We start from the raw sequence: 22,029 nt of genomic DNA on the forward strand, positions 1-22,029 counted from the left end.
CTCATGGAAATGATTCTCGCAGATGATGGGTGATGCCTCCCAATGCTGAGTCCTACGCGCAACGCGATAGTCTAGAAGTGCAGCGCTACTTCTGAACGCGCAATGCCACCTCCTTAGATTGGCTTGGCTTGATCTTGTGTGTTGTGGTTGCATGGGAGCTGAGCTGTATAAACTTTAAAAGCCATCTGATTTGAATAAATATCATAACATGAGATATAAAGAGGTCCAATTTTAGAACCCAACCTGAAGTTGGGTTGTTTAATTTCACTACACTCACCATCTGGCAATTGAAAACCAATTTTCCACTTCCAAACTTTCTTAAAACTAGCATTTGGCGTTTTGATGTCCAACCCCTATCACTTTCCAATGTCGAGTGTCTCTCCTTGATGTAACCTTTGGGATGGCCCTACGCACAACACCCTTTGAATATGACTATACACGCAGTGCCAAAGGGCTATGCGCAGTGCTCACAGTTTTTTTAAAGCCACCAAACACTCATCCAGAAAATAGCTATTGTGTCTGTATAATGGAGACAACCATAATATTTCTTGGCGGATTTAATGAATTCCATTGAGACTAAAGCATACGACATATCAGCATGCTATATTCTGAGGGAGAAAAAGTGAAATGAAAGGTAGAAAAACCATATGACCACAACTCTGATTCCTCCCAACACTCACTTCATACAAATTTACACCTTTTAACACAAATGAATAAAACAAGGCATCTTGATTTGAAATGTTTCTATAATGTGGTGTATTTCTTCTTGCAGGCAATCATTGATCAATGAATCAAAAGTTATACACTCATCAACCACCTCCAAACTTGAAAATACTACCTTTGTTAATGAAATACCACAGAAGGCAAGAGAGTATTAAACACCTGAAGAAGCATTGAATTATTCAACCCACATCCCCATTCTAACATCTTCCATCTTGAAAAGCCCCATAGTGTGATTAGCATGTTGAGATGCAACAAAAATCGCTACATCAGTTGAAATGATATATCCTAGTCCATTTGCATAAGTGTGGTACTCTTCTTCTAGCCATTCCTCATATGTTACAGCCCATTTTCCAACACAGAGTGGCCTGTGGAAAAGATTAAGGCTACCCATATACAAGCCATGTAAAAGGGGAATTCTTTTGATTTCCTTGAATACAGTATCCACTCTCAAGAAGGTACCATCATCACTTTCCATAACGTATTTTGCAGAAATATTTGGAACCCCATATTCACAAATTGCAACAGTCTTCATCACTACAAGTTCATAACGGTCCATAAATAACATCTCCATAAAAATATGCTTCATTCTGTAGCTGCACATTGACCTCCTTCCTTTTTTCAAGGCAACAAAGAAACGGGCCACAACTTTTGATGATCTAATCAATTGAGATTGCATCCATGTCTTCCTCACAACCATGCACTCTGCAAAGTGATTACTTGTAGAAAGGACCCCAATGAGGAGATCTATGGAACCCCCTGGCAAAGGGGGAGCTTTCCATTGGTTTGACATGTCAATTATTCTTTGAGTTGAGAAGCTTGGAAGAGATGTAGGTAAGGATGACAGCAAAGACTGAATGAAAATCTATGTCACCATTTATCGATAAGCCAATTGCATCAGTGCCAATCTTGTTGGAACAAACTGTTGTCAAGTCATAAATGTTGGAATATTTGAATCTCCCCAAGATTCATACCTATAAATCTCCAATTAATTCTTCTCTAGAACCATGAGACCAGAAACCGTAAACCTTTCACCAACAATATCACTGTCAGCAATGTACAGTGCCCTCTGCACAGATTCATGGATATCTCTTTCAATCAAAACAGAGAAACGAGCTCGCCATATGTTGAGATGAGGATTAGCGACACGGAAATAAACCTCAAATGCTATGCTATTTTCTTCTCTATCACAATCCAGCCACAAAACTAGCCACTGGCATCTCCTAGCTTCCTCTGGATCATTAAATACATCAACTACTGCACTGGGAGATCTTTGAGTCAATCATTCATTCGGTCATGTCTTTTGATCTGAGAGCCGGTTTTGGGAGTGTGATATACCGTTGGAAATATTTTTTCGAGTTGCTTCAGATGAACATGCTTATGACATGTTTTGCACTAAAGATCGTGTGTAGAACAGCTCTAAAAACCAGACATATTAAAAGCCCACTTTGATCCCTGGTGACAGGCTGTGAAGACTGGAACTAACATTGGCCTTATTGGTGATGGTAGCTCCTTGGAGGTGTCAAGAACACCGTAGACCAAGTGCCTCATACATTGGGTAATACAGCCACAAACAACTGCAAACCTGAACAACTTATACCAACAAAAAAAACACACCTACTGTAACCTGTACATAAATGAATACCGAAAGTTGAAATGCTGCCTCAGGTAGCTTATTTATTCACAAATCTACCCTACTCCGATGAAAAATTGATAGATCAAGTAATGTTGTAATGCTAGACAAAGCAAGCAAGTAACTATGTCAAGAATGTTGCTTGGAAGTGCTTGAACCAGGACACAACTGGAAATCCTGACAACCATACATGCACAAAATGAGTCTGGCTGTGTAAAAGACAATTTGGTTTCTCATTCAAACTGAAAAAAATAAAAATTTAAAAAATTTTAAAAAAAAATTAAAAAAAAATAAAAAAATAAAAAAATCCATGTATGCGGCAACAAGATCGAAGAAACCAAACCATGTCTATTACCCTAACTCCCCAACACAGGCCTCCAACTGCAAACTGTCAATGCAAATATCCATGGGCAGCCTTACCTTCCCTTCCTTCTGCTGAAAAACGTCCCCAAAAAATGGAACTTAATAGTCCAGAAACTTGGATTGTACTTGGGTCTCCAATTCAGTTAGATCTTCTTCAATTTTGAGGGCAAACTCTTGCAAAAAATTGAGCTTACCTTCATGGCTACATTGATAGGATTTTAGATAAGAAGAAAGAGATGAAGCAAAGTTCTCATCTACCTCATTATTTGTGCACATGTCTTCCCATTCTCTAAAGCCTTGAATAGAGGGCACCTCTATTTTGAATTCTTCCTCTTTCTCCATCCATGTTTCAAGAAAGATACACCAAAAATATACAAATGACTTAATAGATATGATAGGAAAACCTTCAATCCATCTTCTACATTTTCCTTGAAACGAATCAAAGAACAATCTGATGAAGACATCTTCCTTTTCTACTCTAAGAATTTTCACAAATGTTTTAAAATTTTCTATATGTTCAAAAGTCAAAGTCAAATTTTCCCCATTGAATTTAGGGCCATTGGTCAAAATATATGCATCCTTCGGTAATTGATTAGGAAAACCATGAAGATTAGAAAAATCGATACATGAATACCTTGAATAAATAGAAGCAACATCTGAGTCCTTCATTTAGCCAGTGGAGCCACCATCAATACTTTGAAACTCGGGATTTCGAACAGTGGAGTCATCAGACAGATGTTTCAGCCTTCATATATGTCTGACTTCTATCCACCATCAGCAATCAGATCTGCAACTTGAACAATCTTTCCCAGAAAAGATTTCTCATCTCATCCCCGACAACGACGCCAATATGTTAGCACTCAGAATGAACCTCAAGGCTGAGAAGAGGAAATTATGAGGTAACCACAGACCAAACTTTTCATCTGGCATCTAGCCCTGCCAGACTAGAGAGGGCTCTCTCTTTGCCAACAAAATATGGTTGTGATAACTGAATCTTAGGATAACTATGAATTACGGGAATTTGATTGAAAATTGTGGGTCGAAAATAGCAAGAGAAGGGATCGTTGGGCTATGGAATCGAGGCTAGTTTCTGCCGGAAAAATTGGGCCAAAGTAAGTGCAATTTTCATCCAGATAAAAGATTACAAATGAAAGAAGAATAGGGGAGAAAGCCTGCTGCCCTACAGGCATCAATCAGGGGATGGATCTATAGTAGCAACGTTAGAAGACAAAGAAACACAGGGTTACTCAACAGAGCATCTAAAAGAGGATGGATTCTGCAAATACAACCACTACATTTAACAAAAAAACCATTGTGAAAGGAACATCGTTTGTATATGGATTCCTAACAAGTCTCTTAGATAATGATGTAACAAGAAATAGTAGAAAAAACAAAGTATGTAAGTGAGTCTACAGGAAAAACATAGTGAACATTAAACACCATTTGGATCCCAAATCTAAAGGGAAGAAACTACTTTATTAAAATAATATTCAAGAAAAACTTTACACAGTTCCAAGTAGCCTCTCCATCTTGTAACATAAATTAAATTATAACTAAATAATCTAATTAAATCTCATAAAAAAGAAGAGCAATTGGTTTGCTGCCACAAATCAAATTTCCTGCCGAAGTTTGTTTGGAACCATCACTGGAAATCTGGAATGTTTTAACAGATGTTGATTTCAAACCTACAAACTCTGCCACCTGTCCATTGGAATATTTGAACGCTTCCATCTATCCCCTTCAAAAACTCAGCGCTGCTGATTTCATGGCTGAGACAATTTCCATCTATAATATGTGTTCAATTTTTGGACTGCATGGATGGGGTGGTTGTAACCATCAATAAAATGGTTGGTGTTTGATGGGCGATGAGCGATGAGAATTTACAGTGATTTGTTTAACACTCTTCCAGATGAAATATTTGGTAGAACCATTTTTTGTAGCGTAGGCGATGAATATATACAACTCCACCATATGAAACCTTTTATTTGCACAAATTTGGTTCCAAACGACAAGGTCATCGCTACAAGTACAAAATGACATGTATATAGGGGAAGTAGTTTCAAACTAAAAACTAGATGCTCATTGACTGCACCTTCACTTCAATCATTTGATCATCTTAAATCTTGATCCTATCTGGGCAGAGTATCCCAAGAAATTTTTTAATGCCCTCTACATAATTTCCATGAGGAACTGAAGCTGATTTTTGTCAAGGAACACTGTTACGATTCAAATTTGCACCCACAACCATGGGTCCTGCACTGTCAGTCTGCATCTCAATCTCACTCTGACCATTCCCATTACAATTGGTTACTCCATTGTGATTTATGTCATTAGTGGATCTGCCAGTGTAGCTGCCTTGACAAATGGCCTGATGATTATCTTCACTTGCGCATACGGTGCTCTGATCACAACTTCTTACAGTTGACTCATTAGTCACCGCACCAAGCCTTCTTTTCCTCTTTGCTTCTTTCACCCACCCTTCAATTTTTTTTCTAATTTTGGGTGGTATCAACATTGCCTTGTAATATGTTCCCATCTGAGTGACAAGTGCATAAAGTGGTAAGGTACTATAGCTACAAAGGAACTGTCCAACGAATCCTAATATCAAACGCATTTACACATGCAGATGTTGACGGAGAAAACAAGAGTCATAACCAAACTACCAAAAGAAACATGTCACCCAGACCAAGATTTTGTTTTTGCTCAAGAAATTTGACGTGTCAACTTGTACCAGTGTTGATTATTGCCTAATTGTTAATTCCTTCGTAATCTCTATGATCTCTTGCATTGTAATGGGTTTCATAGGATGTCTTTGGCACACTGTAATGGCTCTTGCTCATGGAAATGATTCTCGCAGATGATGGGCGATGCCTCCCAATCCTGAGTCCTACGCATAGTGCCTAAGGGATACACACAGCGCCACAGTCTAGAAGTGCAGCGCCACTTCTGAACCGGCAACGCCACCTCCTTAGATTCGCTTGGCTTGATGCTTGTGTGTTGTGGTTGCATGGGAGATGAGCTAGATAAACTTTAAAAGCCATCTGATTTGAATAAATATCATAACATGAGATATAAAGAGGTCCAATTTCAGAACCCAACCTGAAGTTAGGTCGTTTAATTTCACTACACTCAGCATCTGGCAATTGAAAACCAATTTTCCACTTCCCAACTTTCTTCAAACTGACATTTGGCATTTTGACGTCCAACCCCTATCGCTTTCCAATGCCGGTGTCTCTCCTTGATGTAACCTTGGGGATGGCCCTACGCGTAGCACCAAAGGGCTACGCGCAACGCTCTTTGAATATGGCTATACATGTAGCACCAAAGGGCTACACACAATGCTCACGGTTTTTTTAAAGCCACCAAGCACTCATCCAGAAAATAGCTATTGTGACTGTATAATGGAGACAACTAGAATATTTCTTGACAAATTTAATGAATTCCATTGAGACTAAAGCATACGACATATCAGCGTGCTATATTATGAGGGAGAAAAAGGGTAATGAAAGGTAGCAAAACCATATGACCACAATTTTGATTCCTCCCAACACTCACTTCACACAAATTTACACCTTTAACACAAATGAATAAAACAAGGCACCTAGATTTGAAATGTTTCTATAATGTGGCATATTTCAGCTTGTAGGAAATCATTGAGAAATGAATCAAAATTTATATGCTCACCAACCACCGCCAAACTTTCAGATACCACCTCCATGAATGAAATATCACAGAAGGCAAGAGAGTATTAAACACCTAAAGAAGCATTGAATTATTCAACCCACATCCCCATGCTAACATCTTCCATCTTGAAAATCCTCAAAGTGTGATTAACATGTTGAGATACAACAAAATTTGCTACATCATTTGAAATGATATATCATGGTCCATTTGCATAAGTGGGGTACTCTTCTTCTGGCCATTCCTCATATGTTACAGCCCGTTTGCCAACACGAAGTGGCCTGTGGAAAAGATTAAGGTTACCCATATACAAGCCATGTACATGGTGAATTCTTTTGATTTCCTTCAATATAGTATCCACTCTCATAAAGGTATCATCATCACTTTTCATAACGTATTTTGCAGAAATATTTGGAACCCCATATTCACAGATTGCAACAGTCTTCATCACTACAAGTTCATAGTAGTCCATAAATAACATCTCCATAAAAATATTCTTCATTCTTTAACTACACATTGACCTACTTCCTTGCTTTCAAGGCAACAAAGAAACAGGCCACAACTTTTGACAATCTAATCAATTGAGATTGCATCCATGTCTCCCTCACAGCCATGCGCTCTGCAAAGTTATTACTTGTAGAAAGGACCCCAATGAGGAGATCTATGAGACCCTCTCGCAAAGGGGGAGCTTTCCATTTATTTGACATGTCAAGTATTCTTTAAGTTGAGAAGCTTGGAAGAGATGTAGGTAAGGATGACAGTAAATATTGAATGAACATCTATGTCACCATTTATCGATAAGCTAGCTGCATCAGTGCCAATATTGTTGGAACAAACTGTTGTCAAGTAATAAATGTTGGAATAGTTGAACCTGCCAAAAATTCATACCTATAAATCTCCAAGTAATTCTTCTCTAGAGCCATGAGACCATAAACCGTAAACCTTTCACCAGCAATATCACTGTCAGCAATGTACAGTTCCCTCTGCACAGATTCATGGATATCTCTTTCAATCAAAGCAGAGAAACGAGCTCTCCATATATTGAGATGAGGATAGCGGCATGACAATAGACCTCAAATGCTATGTTCTTTTCTTCTTGATTTGATAATCACCCTATGAGTGACCTCAGTGAATATTTGTTAAACAAAAGGTATTACAAACCCATGTGTTGGTGTGTGTGTTCTGTGTTATTGAAACAATGGATCGATCAAATTGCCAATACACAGAAAATAAATGGAAAGATAGCAGAGAAATACAGTAAGCAATACAAAGACACAAGCAGTTTTTAATAAGGAGTTCACCCTATTCTCCAAGGCTACGTCTCTGGTCTAGCTTCAGTGGTGGCCTTGTTTTATTGTGTCTTTCAGCAGAGAAATTACAATGCAGGGACTCAATATGAGTTCTCCTGAAGTAGATTTTGCTTGGCAGGGTGGTTCTTGGATTCCCCAAGCCACTCGAAGTACACAGGCTCGTATTCTTCCTACCAGCTCTGTGACCCTTGGTCTACAGTGGAAAGAGCCAACTATGGTGCTCAATCCAGACAGATTCCTCTATGGGAATGCTTGATTCCTCAAGCTCTCTGGTTTTCGATGCTGCCTGTGGTTAGCTCGACCCTCTGTCTCCTCTGCTTGGCTTTACTGCTCTTTGTGCTCAGTCCTCCTCTCAGGGTTCACTATTCACTATCTCTCTTGGTCGCTTGGACTCTTCGTTCTCCCTCTTAGTTTCCGTTCAACTATATTTGTTCATGGCCTTAGCCATTCGACCTCCACGCCTGTTCGGTTCCTCTCCCGCCTACATCGATTCACCTGCCGCCTGTGTGCTTGGAGTTCCCTGTTTGGCGTCAGCATGAACGCTCGAGAAGTAGCCATGTGTCCTCACTAGAACAACGCCAGCTTGTTCATCGATTCGTTTCTTTCTCCACCGTGGCGGTCAATGGATTCCAAATCCTCTTAAATCGTGGCTTAATCCCTTGTCAATTCCGCTCTGTCTATTGGACGCAATCTTAGCCGTCCGATCTGGGCTCCTCCAGATCCAACGTCATTCGCATGCCGAGCGCAGTTGACTTACTCGACCGATAACGCGCGATCGCGATGGTTTTTCTCTCACCTCCACTGCCACGCGTCGATTGCTGAGTGTGATCGCTCCGCTTTCTCCAAAACTGCTTACCGTTCAAGGGCACCCCGATCAATACCGCCGGTTTCCAGGGTGCGGGTCCTGCCTTTATACTTTAGCGCCTTCACCTTTTTCCACCCACAGTCCTCTAGTTCCCCCCATGTGACCGAGTGCTTAAAGCTCCTCCTTTTCAGCCTTGTTTTCCCAGCAATGTGCATTACGCGCATTGAAAATCAGCTCCTTTTCCTTATCCGGGGCTCCTAGGGGCTATTTTGACCTCCTGTGCAGTCTCCATGGGCCTCAATCAGCATGCTTTGACTGAGGTCCTCGTCATTCCGCACCGGCTGCCATGGCCACTGGTTCAGGGTGTTTTCGATCGCTGTTTTGGATTCTTCAAGGATTTGTTTCGTCCCGATATAGTCATGGTTCCATGACAGTAATTTATGGATTTGATTCGGATCACTTCTATATCATAACCCAGCCACAAAACCAACCACTGGCATCTCCTAGCTTCCTCTAGATCATTAAATACATGAACCGTTGTATTGGGAGATCTTTGAGTCAATCATTCATTCGGTCATATCTTCTGATCCGGGAGTCGGTTTTGGGAGTGTGATATACTGTTGGAAAGATTTTTCCGAGATGCTTCTGATGAACATGATTATGACATGTTTTGCACTAAATACCATGTGAAAAACATCTCTGAAAACCAAACATAGTAAGAGCCCACTTTGATCCCTGGTGATAGGCTGCGAATACTAGAACTAACACTCCCTATATCAAACCTTTGACCATTATTATCTTCCATCAATATGTCACCTCTAACCTATAGATTCATCAATATTCCATCATTCTACCACCTCTGATCTTTCATGTAGATTCATCTAGTTTCCATATACTTGTTCTACTACAAGTGGGTTGCCATCAAGTACAGCACATGCATCACAATGCCAACAAAGATTGTTGAAAGCAAATAGTTTTATGGAATCACAAACAAACAACATGAACATTATTCAAGAATTCAATTCGCCAACTTCTCATGTTCCTTTTGTTCTTTTCATTCTAGATATTTCTTTGTTTAGACATCCATTTCAAGACTTCTATTGATTGTATGCATATATAATGGGCCAACAATCTTCAATGAATATCCAAAAATCCATTCTCTTTCTACTCTATTACTCATATAAAGAAGATTGTTTATTTGACTAACATGATCTAAGTTTCAAATGAATTAGTTTTTCAGTTAGTCAAATTGTCCAAAAGCAATAGATTCTTTATGATGGTGTACCTGATAAAAACCCTCATCTTGAGCCATGTCTTTCATGACTTACCCCATAAACCAAAATTCAATTCTAATGCAGAACTGACGCATTTCTCGTATCCCATATAGTGGAAGTAAGAAGTTGTTTTAAATTTTTGTTTAATCCAAGATGTCTTTGTAAAGAAAATCATTTACATGATAACTAGACAAGAGCCCCATCAAATATTTTTCGAAGCCCTAGTTTTCCTGTGGAGAAAAGAGGTGCATGAAGAAAAATAAAATAATAATTATTCAAATGTATGGGTTTAAAAATAAACTAATGCTGTTGTCAAGAATTGTTATAGATCAGTATTTTATACTTGAAATTTACAAACAATACTGTAATTGGCTAGTTATATCTGAATAGAAAAATAAATAAATAAAGATATTTCTTTGCCATTTATTATTGGCATATCACTGTAATGAATGCAACTTGCATTGTAGAGATTCCAGAGTCTTTTCGTTGGTTTAACATAGGAGAAGTTGAAGCTTGTTGAGGATTTGATCTAGAAGGCCTATTTACTATGCACCTATGTGTTGTTAGATATAGAAAATTGTTAACAAGAGTTACAAAGAAAACCAAGGAGAGCCACAATGCTCTAAGAAATAATGAAGAAACGATAATGGATACACGATAAATTACTGTGGAACCAAGCATCGACATGGAAACAAAATAAAAGTAAAGAGGCACAAATCATTACACAACAATCTCCACCTTACACATTCAATATTGGTCTGACTTCATCCTCTTGTCAAAGAAGTTCGATGATACCGCAAGTGCAAAAGATTCATGTTCAACTATCAAGTGGAGGAGGTGACAAAGAACCTTTGGGACATTCATTCTAGAAATAACGCACACAGTTGAATCAATCAAATAAAAAAATATTTTGAAAGTAGGAAGCATTGAACAGACTATGAATGTGGAAATTGAGAGTTCGATACTACTTGATTGGATTAATACTTGTTTAGTATAAAATCATAAAATAATGGAGCAAATTTCCGAAGAAGCACTACTTTCAATGATTCCCCTATTACTTTGCAAGATGTAAACTATATCAAGGGAAATTAAAAAATCAGAATTTAAAAATTAAAGGTCCATAATAAAACGTTTATTGACAAAGTAGAAATGTATATTGATTTGTATGGGGTTTCAACCAATGGACTCATGAAATTGCATCAAGTTTTTGGTAACACACTTGCAGAGTCTATTGGCCAACAAGAAGTAGAGAACCTGATACTGAAAACAAGAATAAAAGAGTTAGAAGATTCTCTCCTTTGTTAATGACTCCATTGGAAATACGGGAACCACCATCGACAATTTCTAGTCCCGACACAGCCCATAGACATAATCAATCTCTAAAAATCCTTAATGTGGTCAAATTCTATATTATCACTAATATATTGCAAAGATTGGAAATTATTGAACATGCATGGCAAGCAACTTCCGATCTGTTGTGTTTAGCAAATGGAATTAACTCATTTGTTGATTTGGTTAAAAGTAATGTTAAAGAATGCAAGCATTTCATTGAAAATGACTTACTTAATTTCAATCAAAGGCTTGGTTTATTGTTTGATCTAGATAGAAAAAAAGGAGTCCCAAGTGTTGATCAAATGTAACAAGTTAATGTTGGATGTTCTAAAAGAATGAGCACACAAGAAAACATTATTTATGAATGTGAAAGCATAAACATTACAAGAGGTGAGGAATTTCTCGAAGTGGTACAAACTTTTCAGATCTAAATGGTCCATGCATCATATGCGATTCTTGTAGAAATTTGATATAAATTGCAACTACTCAAGATTTCAAACTGAAAAACAAGAGACACAATTCTACTCTACTAATATGTGGAATGGAAATCATAATTTAGAACAACATGCATATACATGCAATGAGAAAAACCACAAGTACACAATGATTTCTAGGGGAAACCAACTAGGAAAAAACCCTCAAGCCTCTTTGCATTAATATGTTGAATATGGAAATTATTACAATTGCTTTCTCTAGCTTTGAGCACAACCTACTAAATAATAATTGTTCTCTCTTTTGAATGAGAAACTCTAGCCAACACTTAGCCAATTATCTTCTCATTTATCCTCTTATTTCCTTGTGCAATCCTTAAGGAAATTAGCTCCTAAAGATAGGAATTTCCTCCTATTTTCTTGCGCAATTCCCAAGGATTGATCTTCTGATTCATGCAGCACATATACACTCAACTAGCATACAACTCATGTTACACTGGCCTTAACTCCTCCAACTCCACTGAGCAATTGAATCCCATACAGGAATAAGCTGTTTTGGGTTGATTGATCAGTTAACTGACATATCTTTGAGTTAAAATCTTGTCCCACTACACAACTAACCTTCCACTGACTCTATCAATAGTTAGAGGTAAGTTAACTGAGTACAACTGGAAATAGCTGAACTAGATTGCTAAAATTTAGTAATCAACACTTGCATAATTGAACTCCAAGCCCCTAAATCGAATTTATTGAGAAAACTGAGTGCAAGAGCCATGTCACATAGTTAATTGCCTACAAGTTGTCTTGTTGATGTGGAAATTCAATTTACTCAATTTGACTAAGGGTAAAGTCAAATTAAGCCTTTCTTGATACATTTTTTTAACACTCCCTCTTAGCAAGAAAGGGATTTTTCACCACCCCTATCCTACCCTATGGAATTCAATTTTACCTCTTGAAAATTCCTTTATCAAGATGTTAGCATCTTGCTCCTCAGTCGAAATGTATTGTAGCAACATAATTCTCCTCTGCACACAATCCCGGAACCTGTCATGATATACTGGATTCTAAGAGGGCTTAATGCAACTTCGATTACCATAATATATAAGTATCATAATTATATCCTAACTGAAAATACCCACAAGTATTTTCCTCATCCATATGGCCTCACATGCTACTTGACTTTCAACCATGTATTTAATTTTTGAGCTTAATGCCATAGACCTCTACTTCTTGTTGTACCAGGAAAAAGTTGCGGACCCAACGCTGAAGATAGCACCTGAAATAATTTTCTTGCTTGATGGACTCCTTGAAAAATATGCATCAGTGGAGCCTTGAAGCTCCACTCCTTCTGTCCTCTTGTACCATAATCCATACTTGGTAGTGCCCATGAAGTACCATAACACATGCTTAGCTTCCTTCCAATACAAATTGGTAGGCCTCACCATAATTTGACTTAGTTGGTTTACTGCATAGCACATGTCAGGTCTTATGTTCATAAGATACGTCAAAGACCCCACAAACTTCCTCTAAATGGTAGAATCAACCTCTTCATTTGAAGTTCCATTTTCCTTTCTCCAGTTTGTAGTTAGAGGTGTGTCCATAAGCTTACAATTATCCATGTGAAATATCTAAAGTATTTCAGAGGCATACTTCCCCTGACACACAGACAGATCACCATCACCTAGCCATAATTTCAGGTCAAGGAAATAAATCATTAATCCCATGTCTTTCATCTTAGATTCCCTTGAAAGTTCCTCTTTGAAAGAGCAGATCAACTACTCATCACCTGTCAATATTAAATCATCAACATATAAAAAAAGAATAAGAAACTTACAATCTACCACAATGTGATAGAGGTTTGCATCTACTTCACTTTCGTTGAATCCAAATCCAATGAGATAATTGTCGATCTAAGTTTACCATGCTTAGGGTGCCTGTTTGAGCTCATACAATGCTCTCTTGGGTTTTCACACATGTGACTCCCAATCATATGCCCCAAATCCATCTCGTTTCTCTATGAAAATTTCCTCCTCAAAAACACCATTGATAAAGGTGGTCTTCACATCCATTTGGTGGATTTTCCACCCCTTCTGCACAACCAATGATATAATGGATCTAATGGAGGAATATCTTGCAACTGGTGCAAATGTTTCCTCATATTCCACTCCCTCTACCTAAGAGAATCCTTTGGCCACAAATATGGCCTTGTACTTCTTGATGCTCCCATCAACTTCTTGCTTCACTTTGTAGATCCATCTCGAACCAACCACTTCTTTCCCTTCTGGTCTCGACACCACCTCCCACACACAGTTCTTCATGATGGATTCATATTATTCCAACATGGTATCAACCCAAACAGGTTGAGAAATTCGTTCCTCAAATGAAGAAGGTTCTTACTCAATGAACTTTGTCATGGGAGCCATGTAACCAGTGTACCTCTTAGGTGACCTTCTCTTCTTATGTTGTGACGTAGGGGCTCCTGCATTCCCTAGCATCCTACAATAATCTATCATCTTCTCTGGTTCTCTTTCTCCCCTCTCTCAAAGATTCTGGTTGAGTGGGTGCCTCCACTTTGCCTCTTGTCTGATATGCTAGATATGGCTTTTCCACAACCTCCTAAGGCTCCTCCTTTGGAGCTAAAAACTCCTAGTCTGTTGGGATACTCATCTCTCATTCCAGAGAGCATCTCATAGCCTTTTCCTCATCGAACTTGACATCTCTCCTTAAAATTGTCATCCTCAATGAAGGTAACTACACCCAGTGATAGTGTGAAGTTTCAATGTATCCTACGAAAACTCCGAACTCTGTTGTAGACTCAAGTTTCTTCCTTGAATCCTTGGAGACATGACAATAAACCAAATCTCCAAAAATTATGAAATGGGACACATCAGGCTTTGGCCTAGAGAAATCTTCCTCTGGTGTGATCATGCAAGTATTCTATGAGGAATCTAGTTCTGCAAGTAGATTGCGGTGTTGCATGCTTCCGCCCATAGATGTAATGGCAACCCTTAATCATGTAACATGGATCTTTCTTCTACCACTATGCTCTTGTTATTCCTCTGAGCTACCCTATTTTTTTGTGGGTTATGGGCTGCTATCAACTCTCTTCAATTACCTTCTTTGGCACAAAAATATTTGAAGGCATTCGAAACAAATTCATCTTCATTGTCACTCCTGAGAGATTTCACCTTCTTCACAGTCTCCTTCTGAACCGGTGATTTGAATTCAACAAATTTTAAGAAAACTTCATCATTCTTTATCATGAAGAAGATCCAACATTCTCTGGAGACATCATAAAAAATAAGATAGTACTTATGTTTTTCTATAAAGGCTATCGAAAAGGGTCCACGCACATATGAATGGAATCGCTCCAAGGTTGCATCTTCTCTACTATCTCAACCATGGAATGTGGATTTGACATATTTCCTCAATGTGTAACCCTTTCAGACATCATGTTGGTCAAGGGAGCCTTTAGGGAGACCAGTGGTAATTTGTTGCATGATTTTTAAGGCACCATGGTGTAGATGACCCAATATTTTGTGTCAAAGTTCTCCAACATCTCGAATCTTCACTCTTTCAGCCTCGCTTCTCAATGCAGTGCAATCTCCCACCTAAATTTTTTATAGGTTATTCACTTGGACTCCAATATGTTTCACTTGTCTGGTAGCTGTGTGTCTCAGAAAGGATTTTACTTTACTAAAAATAACATCATAGGCTCTATCCTCCAATATTGCTACATATATCAGTTTTTTCTTCAGCCCAGGTACATACATAACATATTTTAGGCGAAGAGGAGAATATTTCTCCCTCTAAAATGTGATAGTACCAATTCCTATAGCACTATACCTGCCATCATCCCCCATTTCGATATGCATCTAGAGATCCTTCTCCTCTAGGCTACAGAAAAAATCCTTGCACCCTATTATCTGGAATGAGGAACTAGAATCAAGGTACCACACACTCCCCATAACAGTGTTGAACATGCATGCTATTAGGGTGAATTCTAATTCAAATCGTGAAGCCAGTGCCTCACCTAATGCTCCTCCTAAAGGCTTCTTCTTAGACTTCTTGTGTGGACATTTTGTTGCATAGTTCCCATATTCGTGGCAATAAAAACATTTTATCTTGCTCCAGTCTTTATTCTCACCATTATTTTGGTTGGATTTGGTTTTCTTTGGGTCTTCTTTCCTTTTCCCTTTTTCCCCTTCCCAAACAAGGCAAAATTCTCTTCATCCTCTACTCTGGATGATGTTCCATATATTGTATTTCTCCTGAACTCTTCTTGAACAAAATCAGATGACCAGCTTTCCCAATGTGGTAATTTTTCCCTTCCATTAATAGATTCCTAGTAACTATGCCAAGATTTTGGATGGCTTAGAAGAGCTAGGCTTACCAGGTCACCTTTTGCTACAGTCACCCCAACCCCTCCAAGATTACCTCGAACTTGTGTAAATATGGAGAGATATAGTGGAATAGTATCATTTTTTTGTATCCTAATGTTCCCAAGTTTGTCTTTCAGGGCCAATTTTTTATGGCAACTATTTTTTTCAAATAGCTCAATCAATGTCTTCCATATAGCAAATGGTGTCTCTTTCCAGGGAGATTTGAGACCACATGGTCTCTCAAACCTTCCAAAAGAATTCTCTTGACCTTTGCAACATCCTTCTTCCACTAGGTTAACTGTTGTGCATCCGACTGTGGAGGTTTTTCTATATCAATTTTCATATATTCTAACACACCATTATCATCAAGTATTGCTTCCATTCGATCCTTCCATGTTATTAAATTCGATCTACCCTCCAGGGCATACTCCAATCTCAGTTTGTTCAAATACATTCTCCCACTAATGAAGAAAATTTTTGCACTAAAGCTGCTACTTTGAAATTCCTAAGGGACAAAATTGAAATATTGATTCTAATGTGATTTTAGGGCTCTGATAGCATGTATAAATTTGATAGAAATTGCAACTGCTCAATATTTCAAACTGAAAAATAAGAGACACAATTCTACTCTATTGATATGCAGCATGAAAATCACAATTTAGAACAACATGGATAGACATGCAATAGAAAAACCACAAGTACATAGTGATTTCTAGGGTAACCCAACAGGGAAAAACCCCTCAAGCCTCTTTGCATTAGTCAGTTGAATAGAGAAACTATTACAATTGTTTGCTCCAGCTTTGAGCACAACCTACAAAAGAGTAATTGTTTTATTTGTTGAGTGAGAAATTTTGGACAACAATTAGCCAATTATTTGCTCATCTAGCCTCCTATTTCCTTGTGCAATCCTTGAGGAAAGTATCTCCTAAAAGATAGGAATTTTCTCATATTTTCTTGCACAATTCCCAAGGATTAATCCCCTGACTCATGCAACACCTATACACTCAACTAGTATACAACTCATGTTACACTGGCCTTAACTCCTCCACTTAAGCTGAGAAATTTAAATTCCATGCATGCATAAGGTATTTTGGGTTGATTGATCAGTGAACCAAAAGATATCTAAGTTAGACTGTCGTCCAACTACACAACTGAGCTTTAACTGACTCTATGAATAGTTAGAGGTAAGTTCACTGAATACAACTGAAAATAATTGAACTACATTGCAAAATATAGCAATCAACACTTTCATAATTGAACTCCAAGCCCCTAACTCAAATTTACTGAGTTAATTGAGTGAAAAGAGCCATGCCACACTAGTTAACTTCCTCCAAGTTGTCATGTTGATGTGGAAATTCGATTTACTCAATTTGAATAAGGCTAAAGTCAAATTGAGTCTTTCTTGCTACATTTATTTTAAATTCTCAATTAATTTTAAGAGATATGCTAATATTTGAATTGGAAAGGCTAAAAGAGCCAAACTTGACAGATTTTTATGATTTAACTAGTTTTACTGCAAAAGAAATCAGTAAATGGCTAATTACTTTGTTAGTACTAATGAAGTCTATGTTAGCTGCTCAATTGCAAAAAGAGGCTACAGAAATTTAGAAGTATATATTCAATGAACATGTTAAGCTAAAAATTACAGTTGGTCTAATGAAATATTTCATTAAAGCTATTTTGGAGAAATTCCTTCAAGAAATCATTAATCTGAAAGAAAATTGATAGTCAAATGATCATGGTCAATGCTTTCACACATTATGAGTGTCCTTAAATCTTAAAACATTCATTTTTTTATTACTAGTATTTACTTATTAAGATTTGTTAGTTGTGTTATAATGACCTAAGCTAATTGTTGGATGCAATTTCTTGTTTTCTTTTGCAGTTACCTTTTTTCTATATTAAGATTCATGGGAGTCTAATCCCAATCCCCATTAATGCATTTACTTTTGTGATTAAGTAGTAGGATTTTGGTGAGTTCTTTAGATGCCAAACATAAATATCGACTCATTTACATAATCCCTTCCATCTGCACATGCATTCCTTTTACGATATATCTTTGTTTTAGAAATAAATTATAATTTATTGTGTTTACTTAATTTATTAGAGAACAATTATTGCTATTTTTTCTCAAAATGCAGGAGGAGATAGTTAAAGAGAGAAGATGTCAGAACAATAGAGTGAATTAGCTGGTGAGTTGCATTGCTGAGCATTCTCATTACCGATATAAGCGACTTCTGACGTCAATCAAGTTTCTTAATGTTTTTCATAATATCTTCTATGGATTTGAATTTTGTAGCATTGACCAAAAACATTAATAGAACATAAGTTTTTTTACAATGCGCTTTTAACTTTTAAATTATACCTAATCTTCTGTTACTGATCACAATGAAAATGAATGCTTAAAAACAAATTTGCATTTCGAATATGTGTTCCATGTATATTATTTATTTTAATCATAATTATGATGATTGGAATTTGAATCTCGATACATTTCTTGTTACTATAAATGTGTGCATCCTATTCAAGCCTTATGCTTTTGAATCTTATGTTACATCATACATACATCTGCTAAGAATACATAATAAAATGTAGTTAATAATTTTTTAATTTTAATAGTTTTATTTACTATAAAGTTCGAAATCTATTAGATGTTTTACTCTTTTAAATTTGTTCAGAGTGTGGAGGTGGGGAAAATATTTCATTGTGTTTCTCCCATATTTCTGTATTCCGCATAATGAAAGCCTCTTACACACCTCAGAATGAAATTGATATATTGACATATACAACTTGGTGTTTGTTTCACTTTCATTTAATCGTAATTATTTATTACTGGATATTATACAAAAAATATTATTTTGATTATAAAAATAAATATTTTAATCTTACACACAATGACAACTTCCTCTACTTTTTTTTATGTTTTCAATGTAATGTGAACAAGAACAATTATATAGAGCTATGAATATGTGTGGAATGATGGATGTGCAAAAGAGGAGGTATGTGTGGGAGAAAGAGAGCGCAAAGGGAACTTTATTTCGTAGACATGAAATTATTTTAACTTTAAATAGAAACTTACTATCTAAATTTAAATGAAGTCTCCTTTTAATGTGTGTGAGAAAGGAGTGTTGTGTGGGACAACAAGTGTGTGGAGTTAGCAACGAAAACTTTAATTCGTAATGTTTTGCATCTCCGGATACATTTCAAATTAAATTGTAACTATTAACTATGTTCAATGGCTCTAAGTATGGAGATGCGGAAGAAGTGCATTAAAATATTCTTCAACATCTCCGCACTCCACATTGCTTTAAACAATTAAAACATATAACATGTTTTGAAATTTTGAACGTGTATATCAAATAGAGTATAAGGATAGGTGATTGACTGCCCCCACTACTATGTTTACGTGGAGTCGTTTTATTTGAGCTCTCAAATACTAAGTGTGATTTCATATTTGTGAACTAAGTTCTTATTATCCAAATATTAAATGAAGTGTTATTTTTCCCCTTATGACGAGGTAGTTAGTTTCATTGTGGGAAATATGAAAGTGCAAAGAAAGATTTTATTGTGCGCATTGTGGAAACACAACGTTCTCAAATAATGACAAAAAATAATATTTCTTAGTGTTTGTCTCACTTCCATTATTTAAATTTATTTAAGATAGAAAAATAAACTATTTATGCATTGATTCATGCATTTTAGCATTCCTTTAAATTCTGCAAAACCCATGGATTTTGTACAATGTAAACGTTGAGCCTATATGAAAAGTTGCAATAAAAAAATGAGAAAATATCATCATTGATGGGGCTCAAAGAATGCAACGTGAACTCTCTTGCTTTTGGTGTATTTTTCATTAAATTTAAGGATTTCTTCATGCTTCATTCGATTATCCTCTTCCAACAAACTAGTAAGCCAAATGGAGAAGGAGGAGACACACATTCTCCACACACACTTTCTACTGCAATCCATGCACATAGTTTCTACTGCATTCCCCACATATCTTTTCTCCGCACATGCACTGCATCGAGTCAATATTTTTTCCTCCACACTTGGAACAACGTACATTTTAAAATTTTAATAAATTAATCCACACATCAGAAGAAAACCATTCTATATCAATATTTAATAATATTATTCAGAATAATTGATAGTTAGTTTCATTTACAAACTCTTCCAATGTTATCGAGTGTTCAAGGTTTCCCTTTTCCTAAACAAGGAATAATAACTTTTCCCCTCACACATACTTCTATCATAATCTTACCTCTTTGATTGTTCAACAGAAATGCAAGTGATCATAAAGTTAAAATTAATTAAAAGTTAGCAATATAAGGTAATATAAGTTCAAGTAACTATTAAATTCAATTGAACAACATTGTTTTTAAAAATAATTAATGTAAAGGTGCAGAAAAAGCTTTCACTGTGTTCCATCCATACCTATGCACAACCACACTTCAGCACTCAGTGCCATCGAACATAGTTTTGAGAATCAAACATCCGACCATCCACAAAGAAATTTTCAAAACTATGTTCTTATGCTTTGATCCGTCACTGGCTTATCGAATTATATGTTCTAGTTTTTTTTATTTTTTTTTAATTGAGTTAATTTCATTATGCTTCCTCCACACTTCGCACTATGCACAAAAAAAGCTTCCTCCCAACCTCCACACTTCGTACAATGAAAACATTCGTCGCTCGTCTGCACTTCGCACAATGTTAAATCCTTGAAATAAAATTCATATATTAATTTTATGGAAATATACATGGAAACACATACTTCATATATGAGTTAAATTAATATATGAATATTTATTATTTTAAGTTTATTAAGATAGCTTTAATATATGTTTATCGAAGTGCATATGAAGCTATCATTGTGTGGAGTATGAAAATGCAGAGAAAAGCTATACAAAGGTGGCTTTCATTGTGCATGATACAAAGATGCAGATGTGGAAATAATGACAGATTGCAGAAATGTGGGCATTCTTGAATAACCAAAAAATGCAGGCCCAGCATAAAGAGGTGTAACTTTAATTAGGAAGTGACTATGCTTGTAGAGAAAGTAATAAAAATTTCAATCCGCAATGTTCTACATCTCCGGATACATTTCAAATTAGCTTGCAACTATTAACCATGTTTGATGGCCCTGAGTATGGAGGTGCGAAAGAAACATAACAAAAGCTTCCTCCACATCTCTGCACTCCACATAACTTTAAACAATTGAAACATATAAAATCTTTCAAACTTTATAGTAAAAAGAGCTACAAAAGTTTGAGGACGAAAACCAATATATCTCGGTATTTAATAAGTTTGTTCAAAAAAAATGATAGTTAGTTTCATTTACAAACTTTTACTCTCACGCATACTTCTATTGTACACCTACCTCTTTGATTCTTCAGCAAAAGTGCAAGAAATGGTAAAGTTAAAAGTTAATTAAAAATTTAGCAATATAAGGCAATATCAGTTCAAGTAATTTTTGAATTTAGTTGAACAACATTGTTTTTTTAAATAATTAATGCGGAGGTGCAGAAGAATCTTTCCTTCTACTCCTTTCATACCTCTGCACAACTACATCTCTGCACTCACTACCACCGCACATAGTTTTGAGAACCAAACATTGGATCAACCGAAAAGCAATATTCAAAACTATGCTCGTTGGGTTTGATCCGTCATTGGATTATCTATTTGCATATTTTTATCTTTTATTTTTAGTTGAGTTAATTTCATTATAGGTAGTGCTTTCTCCACGCTCGACACAATAAAAGCACCCTCTGCACTTCGCACTGCACATAGTAAAAGCTTTCTCTCCACCTTCACACTTCATACAATGAAAACATTCACTGCCCCTCCTCACTCCGTGCAATGTTAAATCCTTGAAATGAAGTTGATATATTAATTTTTTAGGATTAAATTTCCGCATATGAACTTGCTCCTAATATGAATTTTGAGTTAATTTCTTTTATTTTTAATTGAATAAATTTCATTGTGTAGAGTGCAGAGAATGCATAATGAAAAATTAAAAAACACAATGTTTCCAAATAACGACATATTGTACGGAATGCAGAGATGCAGATAAAGCTTTCAATGTGCGCACTGCGAAA

At 36.6% G+C, this 22,029-nt stretch overlaps 1 pseudogene; it reads right to left on the reverse strand.

The window, feature by feature from the left end:
• Positions 1-898: 898 nt before the first annotated feature.
• Positions 899-1,513, reverse strand: LOC149146841 (hydroxyproline O-galactosyltransferase GALT2 pseudogene; annotated as a pseudogene).
• Positions 1,514-22,029: the final 20,516 nt, after the last annotated feature.

This window comes from Pinus tabuliformis, chromosome 9 (assembly GCF_031772625.1).
Source record: "Pinus tabuliformis cultivar Carrire ecotype Pingquan chromosome 9, CPIR1, whole genome shotgun sequence".
NCBI lineage: Eukaryota > Viridiplantae > Streptophyta > Pinopsida > Pinales > Pinaceae > Pinus > Pinus tabuliformis.